The following is a 12,285-nucleotide window of genomic DNA, read 5'->3' as shown; positions in this document are numbered from 1 at the left end:
TTTCTTTCTTCACTTATAAAGTTTATTTTTTATTTATCTTCAAAAAAACAAGGGGCTTTAAGACAGGAAATGTTTTGAGCAAAATTGTAATCTCTTGGTTGTTTGGGTTGGAGAATTATCCCACCTCGATGTAACATTAAAGTTTGTCTTTAATAAAATCTACTCTTACTAATAAAAAAATCAATTACAAACAAATCTTAATTACCAAGAGATTATTCCCTCAAGTGTCAGGACTTGATGGTTCATAGTTGATCTGTTCCCCATCCGGTTGTACTTTTTGCTCTGATCATCAAGAAAGTTTGAACCACCAATTTTCTTTTAAAAGTAGCATATATAGATCTTTATGTATGAGAGCTGTTCAGAAGTGCATCCCAACTAATTAGTGCATAAAGCCATGACTAGGAGAGGCAATATGGATTAAAAGAAAATATAGGAGGAAAACACTGCTCCCATTGATTCCCATGTTGGCTTTCTGTTCTGTGGCCAATCGCACATGGTTAGAGAACAATTCATGAAGATTCTTAGTTTCTTACCAACAGCAAATATTGCAAATACAATTTCTCCAAAGTTGAATTAAAGACATAGATGTACCCAAGTAGATTTGCCTTGCCTAGATTCTGCTCCCTCATAATGCATACATCATTGTTACATGGGAAATTCCAAGACTGATGGTCCAACAAACCTCTAATAACTAGGAATCACCAGTTAAAGTGTTAAATGTATTCAATATTCTATGCTTGAATCCAGGTTTCAGTTCTTCATTATGGCTCTTTTTCTTGCTTGTATGGTTTTGATCATTTTTCAGATTTCTTCTTACCCATGATATCATTGTTTTGTAATTTTTCCTCAGTTTTTCCTTTTGGAGATGTTAGTTGTACATGGTAGTAAATTTCTACAATTTTTGTTTCTTTCATATTAATACAATTTGGTCTTCACAACCCCCCCCCCAAAAAAGAAAAAAAAATCCCATCCTTTCTATGCTTGATTTCCTCATGCCTGCACATTGTCCACCCCAACCAAGTCACATAATGTGTCTAAAGCCCATGCCCCACTTCTTCATAGGCATCAACGAATTTTAAATAAGCAATAAGAAAATCACATAATATTCTTACAAACTTATTTACAAGTGTTCACAAAACTGTAATGTTATGATTTTCTGATAATAGTAAATATTTGAGAACCTTTAGAATGAAGGGAAAACCTTACTCGGACTAACCATAATAAGTACAGATAAGACCCACAGCAGAGCATGCTAACTGAGAACTCTATATCAAAGCTCAACATAACACAAAAAGAGAGAATAAGACACCGGATATCAACAGAACAGGAATCTGCAATCAATTTAAATTTATGGAAAAGAGTTTATATGTAGTCGGGGTTTAAATTAGGATTAGGAGTTGCAATGATTTATTATGATATCGAACTTGTGCGTATGTATGGAATACACCATAAATAAGATATACAGTACCTGAACTGGCAATAAGGATAAAATCCATTTTATTCTGTTTGATGGTACATCTGCTGGTTTATTTTCACAATTTCAGGGGCTTAAGACAAATTGAACCTCTGCCATTCTCCCATTTGTCCTTGTTACAGAAGCACTATATAGGATGGTAAAAACAGAAAAAAAAAAAAAACAGGAGGAAGAATTGAAGGGTTCTCCATGAGAGAAGGAGGTCTGAATGTACGTCACTTGAAGTCTACAGAAGACCTTTTCTTTTCTGCCAAGCTTCAAGTTCATTCATTTTCTCTTGGAGTAGAGTAGAGTTTAATGTTTAATTCATATAAATCTTCTGTGAAGTAATAGTTTTGTTATAACACTATCCTCCCACTACTTTAGAATGCAAGAGAAAAGAAAAAAAAATGCAAGAGAATTGCTTAAGTACCTGAAATCTTAAAGGAACAATAGCAGAGGCGGCTAGCGCCATCTTCTGTATGTCTCTCGTCTTCCCTCCTACGACTTTACGCTTTCTTCACCAACGCATTCTTCTGAGTCATATGACCTTCTTCCCCTTCACATTCACCGAAGATTAACATTCTTTTTATTTTTGGGAAAATTCCCGATTAGTATCCTCTACTTTGGGTTTAGTGCCACTTGGTCCCAAAACCTTAAAATGCAACAATTTAATACCTGAATTTTCAAAATGTGTGAATCCAGAACTTGCCATTAACTAGTTCATTAACCCAAATGATTAAGTGGCATTTGAAAAGACACAAATACCCTTCAAATGTCATCTAATTCTCTTTATCAACCATCTAAGTGTTGATAAAAAATGAACATTTCCAAATCATTGCCTTTTCTATTCAAAAAAGTTGTGGTCACTTCTTAGTGGGCATCATGGTGATCCCAACTTTCTTAAATAGAAGAGGCAATGCTTTTGGACTCTTCATTTTTTATCTACATTTAGATGGTTAATAAATAGAATTAAATGACATTCGAAGGGCATTTATGTCTTTTCAAATGCCACTTAATAGTTTGTTAATGGCAGGCAAGGTTTAAAGTATCGATACATATCGTGTTGGTGGCTTTCCGATACACCCCTGGTTCTAACCGTTTCAAGGGGTGGAGGAGTCTTAAATCGCCCCCCCCCTAAACTAGTTTTGAAAAAAAATAAAACAAAAACAAAAAAACACTATTGATATCGCCCGATACACCCCTACCGACGCATCGGGTGTATCAATATTTTGAACCTTGAAGGCAGGTACTAGATTGGTACGTTTTGAAAGTTCGGGTATAGATTTGTAGTGTTTTAAAGTTTGGGGACCAAAGTGGCACTAGGCCCAAAGTATAGGGTACTAATCAGGAATTTTCCCTTTATTTTTTTAGTAAATTAGAGACAACCACCTATTCTTAGGGGTAGTGACACCCCCAACTTTGTATATGTCAGGTAGGTTGGTGTTTATTGGGGGTACATTTTTTTTCATAAACATTTATTAGAAAAACCACATAAGCATTGTTTGGAACCGTGGGCTTTTTTTCAATAAACGCTGCCACATATGTGACACTTCAACATTTAGCCCATCATGTTGATCTGTACGCATAGAGACTTGCAAAAACTGGCCTTGACTTATATACACATCTACTGTTGGGGGAAGCGTTAAAATGAAGTTTCCCCCAATGGTTAGGCGTTTATTCACTGTTATGTCGATATGGTGTTAATGGTGCTTAGTTGTCAATAAACAATTTCATTATTACTTTTCTCAGTTTTGCAAACAAATCAAGTGCAAACGTTTAGTGAATAAACGGAAGTTATACCAAACACTTACTTGGTAGGTGTTTAGCATTCATGCTGGGAACATTGCACTATTTTATGAGAAAAAATGGTGCTAGGCATGTGGTTGTAAGCATCATTTTCTCTTTTTTTTTTTTGGAACCGATGCTGCCACATACGCTGATTTTTGAGACAACAACATTAGTTTTATTTGGCATTAGTGCTGACAGCAACGTTTTCAACATGATCTATATTATCCAACGTCTAAGATGGTGCCACATCATTGCACCACTGGCATCAATGCATCGTTTTATCAAAAAACATTGAATTTGGTATTGCTCCAAACTAGTGGTGGCAATTGGGCGGGTTGAGTTGGATTTGGTTTGGGTTGAGTAAACTCATTTAACCCGCCAAACCGTTAATGACCCATTTATATAAAATTTAGTGGGTTGGGTTTAACCCAAACCCGCTTTAACCCAATCCAACCTACCCAAACCCATTAATCTTATATTTATGTACTTAAAACAAAAAACTAACTCCTTAACAAATAAGTTTGTCATAGCTTAGTGGTAATAGTGGTTGTTATTTATATAAGTGGTGAAGGTTCAAATCACATTATATGCATGTTATTTTCACACAAGCAACAAAGCCATGTAACTATGTTCGGGTTTTGGGTTTGATGAACCACTTAGGTTCAAGCCGGTTACACCAACTAAAACTATCTAATTGGATTGTCTTCGATCTAATCACATCAAGAGTGGTTGAACCATTTAGATCCGGATCAATTTGGTCGGACCAGACCATGACCGAATTGGTTCGGACTGGTTGGATCGGACCCTTATCATGCCAATTCAATTCGATTGGGCCAAACCAGACCGGTTCAGTCAAATGGTGGATTGACTTGGGTCGAATCATATCAGGCTTGCGCATGGGTTTGGGGCCAAACTGACTAGCCCAAAGTGGGTCAAAAGAAGTAAATTGGACCGAGCCAGATTCAGGTCAAGTTGTACAATTATGGACCGAACAGGACTATCCAAATTGGGCAAAGCAAGCAGAGTGGTTTAGGGTTCATACCCCACCTGGCCCGAGCCATTTTGGATTCGTGTCGATAGGATCAACTTGTGACGGGGTGAGTCGGGTTGTGTGAATAATGGTTGGACTAGATGACCTAAACCGGGGCAAAGCAAACGGTATTGAGCCATCCCGCCCAAGGCCTATTTTGGATTTGGGTCAACCCATATTAGTATATGCTAGATCAGGTTAGACCACATTGAATTGGTCCAAACTTGGGTCAAATTGATTTGGATTTATGTTGGGTGAAGTGTGTTGATTCAAGACAGAACTAAGTTTAGTCAATAATTAATAGAAAATTAATGCATTAATTATAAATTATTTAATTCAAATGAAGAAAATAAAAAAGGCTAAGGCATTAATACTTATGTTTGTAATGGTTAACCCAATGGTTATCCACAACCCAACCCAAACCAACTCATTTAAATGAGCGGATTGGGTGGGTTAAATACTAGGTGGGTTCAACGAGTTGGGTGAAAAATTGCCACTCCTACTCTAGACCACGCTTTCCCGATTTCCAAGACGTGGTATAGAGCAACATTTTTTTCTATAAAAATGGTACCAAACAAAAGGGTGTTGTTTGAAGCACTGTTTTCTCTAATGTGGTGGCACAAATTTTCTCAAAAAATGGCATTGATACAAAACACCCACATAGGTTGTGTTTGGTTCCATGGGCGTTTATTGAAAAAATGCTACCACATCAGCACCACATAGACAATGGCATTTATTGCATATGAAACAATTGTTTGGTTTCACCGTTTATCAAATAAATGGTAGAAAACTGAAACACTTTGATTTTTGTGCATGGGGCATTTGGGGGAAATGTCAAATTCTTGTTTCCCCCCAACATCTCAGTGTTTCTTGAAACCAAATGCTGATGCAACACACTTTAATGGGTATTAATCGGAGGTGGAGAATAAAAAAACGTTTAAAGTGAAAAAAATACAAATAAACAACCCATCCATAAATGCCCATAGAACCAAAAACATACTTAGTTTAAATGTTTCTTGTTCATTTGTTTGCTTGGGCCTTTTTTAGGAGTTTCAAGAAATAAACCATAAAGTTACTTTACAACTCAACAAAAATAAACATTTCCTCATGGTTGATTGTTTGGTGGCGTGTTTTAAAAAACAACCATATAGGTGATTTGGCGTGACATTATTATTTGATATTCAGGAGCCACTGAGTTTATCAAATGGTCCAAATTACTCACACTTGCAAACAATGACCGATTTTGAGATCCAACGGTGGATCTTAGATGTAAACTATATCCAATGGTCAAAATGTGTGGTATAGGCCCTCAAATTGTAAAGAAGATGATGCTTGTTTTATTGATGAGAACATGGACAAGAGGGAAACATGAAAAATCAAACATGGACTGAAATACCAAACACGAGAAGTCATAACCTCTAGAAACATCCAAATAATTAGGAAAAGGAAGTTCAATGTTTAGAGGAAGGGGACACAGGACATACCATTCAAATTGGCAAGAAACAACAACGAAAGTTTGTAGGGGGTTAACGGTGTATGAAGCACCTTGTAGGGGGGGTTAGAGGGCTGCCAAAAAATAGCCGAGTGGTCAGTACGAAGCACCTTGCCGGTGTCAAGGTGGGGGATTGATGGTGTCGATGGCGTCCACAGCCTCCGGGTAGTATGAGAAGAGCACTCTCTCAATGGGGTTTGTCGTGGTAAGGATTTGGGGCAGGTTGTTTTTCTTGTAGAATGGTAGATCCGGGCACACCAAATTGGAAACCTCAAACGCCAAATCAACTTACACGTCAATGCCCTATCTGATATGCTGGTATGGGTGTATTGAGTGTTTCATATTTGTTTTTTTATTTTTTTTTTATTTTTTTTAAAACTGGTTCAAGGGAGCCGGTCTAGGGCCCCTCCATCCCCTAAACCGGTCAGACCCCTGATACGCCCACTGTAAGAGCGTATCAGAAAGGTCCCGATACAATATGTATCGGCCAATACGGGTCGATACATAACGATATGCTATTAGCTATGGGTTTCACAAAATGTCTATTTCACGAAAATTAATGAAAAAACATTTATAATTGTTTTCAAACACTTATTTCAAACCCAATAAAACGTTTATTAACCCAAACGGTGAGGTGGCAGCATTTATTGAAAAAACACCGACGAACCAAACATCCTCTTTGATTTTGTGACAAATATCAATTTTGTTTTCCACCACTTTGCCCCAACCATTAACATTCGGTTGGTTAATATTTCTTTGGGTTCGACTATGATACGATGTGTTTCCATTATCATAGACTTGTCTTGTTTATTTAAATGTTTCTATTTTCTGACACCCAAAGGATTTTATATTATTATAAAGCTTATATTTATTGCAGATAATAAAAATTAAATGCAATTTTATAATTTCAATTTATAAACACATGTATGTATTATGTATGTACTACTTTGACCTTGGGGTGTCAATTGGATTGGATTTGGTCTAACCCGATCTAGTCTAATGAGAATTCATTTACAAATGGACTAGATTAAATCCAATCTAATTCATTAAAATGTAAATAGACTTGATTGGGTTCAACCCAATCCAAACCGAGTGAAATATAAAAATTCTTTATATGACCCAATGACCATGTTAGTAGAAGTTCAAAATAAAATTACAAAAATATATTAAAATAAAAAAAATATGGAACATAAAAATCAGACAGGATAGGGAACCGTTATGAGGTCCGGTTCTTATGTTGAATAGTTTGACTGTCCGGTCTGAATGGACAACCCACTCTGACATAAAAAAAATTAAAATTAAAAATTTTAAAAAACCCAAAAAAATAGCTAAAAACCATTTTCGGGTCAAACGGTTTAACCACCCGGGTTAGTGGTTTACTGACCAAATCAACAGTTTTTTGCCAAATAGCGATTTTGGGGTAAAACGGAACCGATCAAATGACCGGTTCTCAAATTTTCTGGTCTAACCATCCGGTCTGGTCTAGTTTTGAAAACATTAATGACTAAAATCAAAGCTTATTCACAATTTTTTTTTTAATTTGTTCATTTTATAGATTAATCTTTTTCACGATAGACTATTAATCTTCTTGATCTCAAAAAGATCTTTTTTGCAAAATTTCCCCCACATGCTCTGTCAACTAGTACTTGCAAAACACAAAAAGGTTATGGTTTTCAGTTCTATTACGAAGATTTGATTTAAGTCCAACTCAAACCAATAAGATTTTGGATGGATTTATTTGGATTTAGTCCAACCCAATTTCTATATTGGGCTGTTCGAATCCAATTTGATTAATTTCGGTTCGGATTGGCCCAACCCAAAATCGGTCAATTGAAACCCCTACTTTGACCAATTAAAACCCCATTTAATTTTGATTTGATAAATACCAACCGATTAATTATCACTTTTATGATATCGATTGTTTGGTTACAAATATTTTATTTTTTGTATATTTTTTTTTTACTTTATGGGCTATTCAAATAGGGATAGCCCATCCCCCATACCTATGAACCCCCTACTCTGATAGCAACCAGATATGATCTCAAGTCCACACTATAACAAGTTAATTTTGGCTATTGAGGGCCAACAGTCTATGCTGTTGAGAACGTTTTTAAATTGGACACGTTTACCAATTCATGTTCATATCTATATTTATCGTTAAAAAAAATAGGGGTAATTACAATTTCAATTACTATTTTACCCTACTCTATGATAACGTGGCATTCCCAAAAACTTTCTCATCAACAGCATAGGTTGTAGGCCTCCAACAGGTTTTCCCACTGTAACCACGTAAGTACTTGGCAATTGAGCCACATCAGTTGGTAAAGAGTCCAAAGAATCTTGAATAGACAATTTATTTCATCAATAACATTTGTGGATCAAGGGTAGAGGTGGCAATTGGGTGGATTGGGTTCGGTTTGGGATGAGTTTCAACTCAATTCATCTAACCCTCCAACCCATTAATGACCCAATTAGATAGATTAAATGGGTTGGGTTCAACCCAAACCCACCTGAACCCAACCCAACCCATTTAGATAAAATAATGAAAATTACACAAAAATAATAAAAATTGCAGGAAATAAAGTAGAAATTAAACAAAAACACAAAAATGCATAAAATTAATAGAAGTTACATAAAAATTGAAAAAACAGAAATTGCATGCAACTTTCATTTTGTCCTTTCTATACATATACATGTGAAAAAACAATATTGCAAAATAAATATACCAAAAATTATTGAAAAACACAAAATGAAGAAAAAATAACAAAAGTTACAGAAAAATATAGAAAACCATTAAAGATTAGGAATTGCAAAAAAAATAATAAAAGTTATTAACAAAGAACAAAAGTGCAGAAAATAGCATAAATTATAGAAAAATATAAAAATCATAGAAAATTTTATGCCCAAAACAATCTCAGTTGCATAACTATCTATCTTTTTCCCATACTTCCATTGCAGATGAATTAGCACACGCTGGAAGGACATTCACACCATGAGAGTGACCCAATTGGGATTTACCTCAGAATCCACCCTTAACATCTCCTCAAACTCAGAGCTCACAAAAGTGCACACAGATATCATAGCTAGTAGTCGAAGAAGCAATCCTTCATTTTGGCATTCTTTCGGATAAGATATCCTCAATTTGCATTGCTCCATTTTCATTTAACTTGCATTCAAAGAATTCTATGATGAAACGTTTTTCACATGCATATTGTCAGACAGTTTATGAGCATTGCCTTGTTTACCACATTTTATGTGTACATCAATCAATGAAGTCCCAACATACAAATCATATTCCAATTCAATTCTTGAACTCTTTCATAAATACATTTTCCAATCTGAAATCATGATAATTCTATAAAGCACTTGAAATTTATCATAAGAGTTCTTCCTTGGTACCTAATCGAGTATAGGCACGAATGGTTGAATTATGGAGGAGTGATGTTGGAAAAGAAGGTTGAGTAAGGATTGTTTCTATATAGGTCGTATCATTGTAGCTATCATTTATTGCAATTTTTGTACTAAGGAATACATTCCATTGGAATCCACTAAAGGTCATTTCCTAGTTTCAAAAAGTGGGTATAGGTTAAGAATTGGAAAGCAGTGCATAGGATACTTGAGAGATAGAGAGGGAGAGAGAGATAAATTAATGGTTACCCGCTGGATAACCATGTCCCAATCCACCTTACCCAACCCGCTATGACCCAAGACAAAATGGATACAACTAAGGCTGTTCATGGGTCGGTTTATTGGTGTTTTTTCCAATCGACCTGACTTGGTCGATTTGTCTAGAAATGAAATCGAAACCGACCCAGTACTAAGTAAAATCGACTTAGTCGGTTTGAATTGGTTTGGGTCGGTTTTGTGAATGATTCTCTTGATGTAAACGGTAAAGGATTCAAGTTTAAGAAAACAAAGGCTGGATGCCTTGAAATTAAAAATGATTTGATGGATTCAAACTGATATTTTATATATCAGAAATTTTATATATAATATGTATATTTCTGAAATAAAGCTGAAATATATATATATATATATATAAGTCGGTTTGGGTCGGTTCAATTTTGGTTTTTACACATGAAAACTGAAATCGAATTGAACCATCGATTTATATTTTTTTGTAACCCAAACCAACTGGTACTGAAGAAAAACTGCTCAACTTGGATTAGATTGGACCAGATTGGTCGATTTATTCGGTTTGGGTGTTGTTATGAACAGCCCTACATACAACCCAACCCATTATTTAATGGGTCGGTTGGACGGGTTAACGGGTTGGATTGAAAAATTGCCAGCACTAATCAAGGGGGCAAGTGCTGAAACTAGAAGTTGATAGGGTCTGTTACAAAACTTTGTTAAGGGGGCTAGTATTTTCACCACCAAAATACTGGGTGGCTTTATGTGCTTTACCATTTTTTAAATCCTTTTTTTGCACAAATTATTAATTTACTATTGGGTCTGAGCGATGCAAACGGCCAAACACTTTTGTTCGGTGAGATTCGTGAATCAACCAAACCAACCCGATCTTATTTAAACCTGGCTCAACCCGAAGGCTGTGTTTGGATTGGGATGAAAATGAAAGGGGAAAATACGTATTAAAAAGTAAAAAGAAAAAAAAAATCATGAGATCGGCTCTCGAAAGGGAAAGGCTTCAGAAAACGAGGCAAGGGAAACAAGGGATCAGGATTTTTAGCCGCATCTTCTGATGAGTCAACGGAATTCCAAATGACTCGCCGGGGGTTGCTGGTCAAAATCCACACTTCTTCACTTCCGCCTCGCACTCAAAAGTCGAAACACGGCCCAACTAACACTGCCTAAGGATGGTTCCTTCATAATCACGGCCCACAGTTCGGGCGGAAAATCCGGACTTGGGCCTATCATTCCAAGAGTACGGTGTTTTGTGAAGTTTCATCAACGATGAACGATATAAGTCATGCCCGTTAAAATCATTTTAAAGTATAACAAATATATATTAGCATACTTTATGTCTAAAATCATGCACACGTAAGCATACAAATGCACAAATATCAATGTGTAATTACACACATAAAGGTGTATTCAAACCACATCAATAAGGCTGCGTTTGGTTGTAATGCAAAATTTTGGTAGTGTAAATGATTTGGATATAAATTCTGATTATTTTTTATCATAATATATCTTATTTTGTTTGATTCCAATTAAAATGAAATAAAATAAGACCCAAAACAGAATAGAGTAAAATCCAAAACAAAATTAAACCACAATTTATATTTTTTTTTTCATTTGTACTCCCATGCATCAAACACAGCCTTAAGGATTAAGGAACTTCCTTGCAGAAATATGAATCCATATTTGAAGGAGATAAATAAGAATGGCAATGAGGCAGATTAGAGGCAGGATTATATTCTCCATTCCCGACCTCAATCCCCATTGGGGATAAAATTTGTTTTTCGTCCCGATCCCCAATGGGAATGGATACCCCATAGGGACCTGAATCCCCAATATTTTTAATTAATAATATATTTTAAAAAATAAATTTATTTTTTAATATTTAATATATATAATCGGAATTAGGGACCTCATTCCCATCCCCTACCCCGACTCCACTCCAATGGAGGATCCCTATTAATCCCCATCGAGGAAATCAGGTACCCATCAAATGGAGTCCGGAGATAATTAAAATCATACACAATGGGCCTAACAACTTATCACGAGTAAATAAGCATGTATTCCATGACCCTATAATCCTATATGTATCAAATGCTCACATTTCAAAGAAACCACTAATTAATACAAGGTTGAAATGTGATTGATATGAATTATGACATTGAAAATGTGGCTAATCAAATGGATCCCCTATCTGACTGATGGTTCGGATTAGCCAGAAGATCCTATTGACGCGACAGAAATAAGTGGATTCATCAAGGATGTTCCTAATTACTTGACCCAAGTATGAACCTGTTTTCTATACGCTGGTTAAAAGCAAGGCATATTGACGGTTTCATGATCTTTTTTAAATCTGTAAATTAAACGTAGTTATCCTAAGTGTAGAGAAAGGGTGGAGTTCAGAATTCATATATGGCTAAAGTTCAGAACTCAAGGAAAGAAAGACGGGGAAATGTTAAAAACATTCCAAGTGATATCTATTTTGAAACCAAATTGCAGTAGATATGCTTGAGAAAAATAAATTAATTAATATACCGATAAGAAGAAAAAAAAGGCAGAAACCAAGAAGAGATCAATGAACGAAAAATAATTCTACCAATCTGGATTGATAAAAAATCGTTGTCACTTAATCAGGATGCAACTAATTGCGTTGAAGCAAAACACACACACACACTATTTGCATTGCTGCTTTTTTATAGAAGGCAACACTGAACATATTTGCATTCACACTCTTCCCAAACAGAGCCTAAATGCAATTGCTAAACTATTCATCCACTTGCCAATTTGGTTTGAGGCTTAAAAAGGCTACATACTCGCTCTCCTCTATTAATGAGGCAAAATCAAACTCAAAATGCCATTGCCATGTCTTCTAATGCA

This window comes from Nelumbo lutea, chromosome 6 (genome assembly GCF_056320005.1).
Source record: "Nelumbo lutea isolate HS-2025 chromosome 6, American lotus-T2T, whole genome shotgun sequence".
Classification (NCBI taxonomy): domain Eukaryota; kingdom Viridiplantae; phylum Streptophyta; class Magnoliopsida; order Proteales; family Nelumbonaceae; genus Nelumbo; species Nelumbo lutea.
This window is presented reverse-complemented; position numbering follows the sequence as displayed.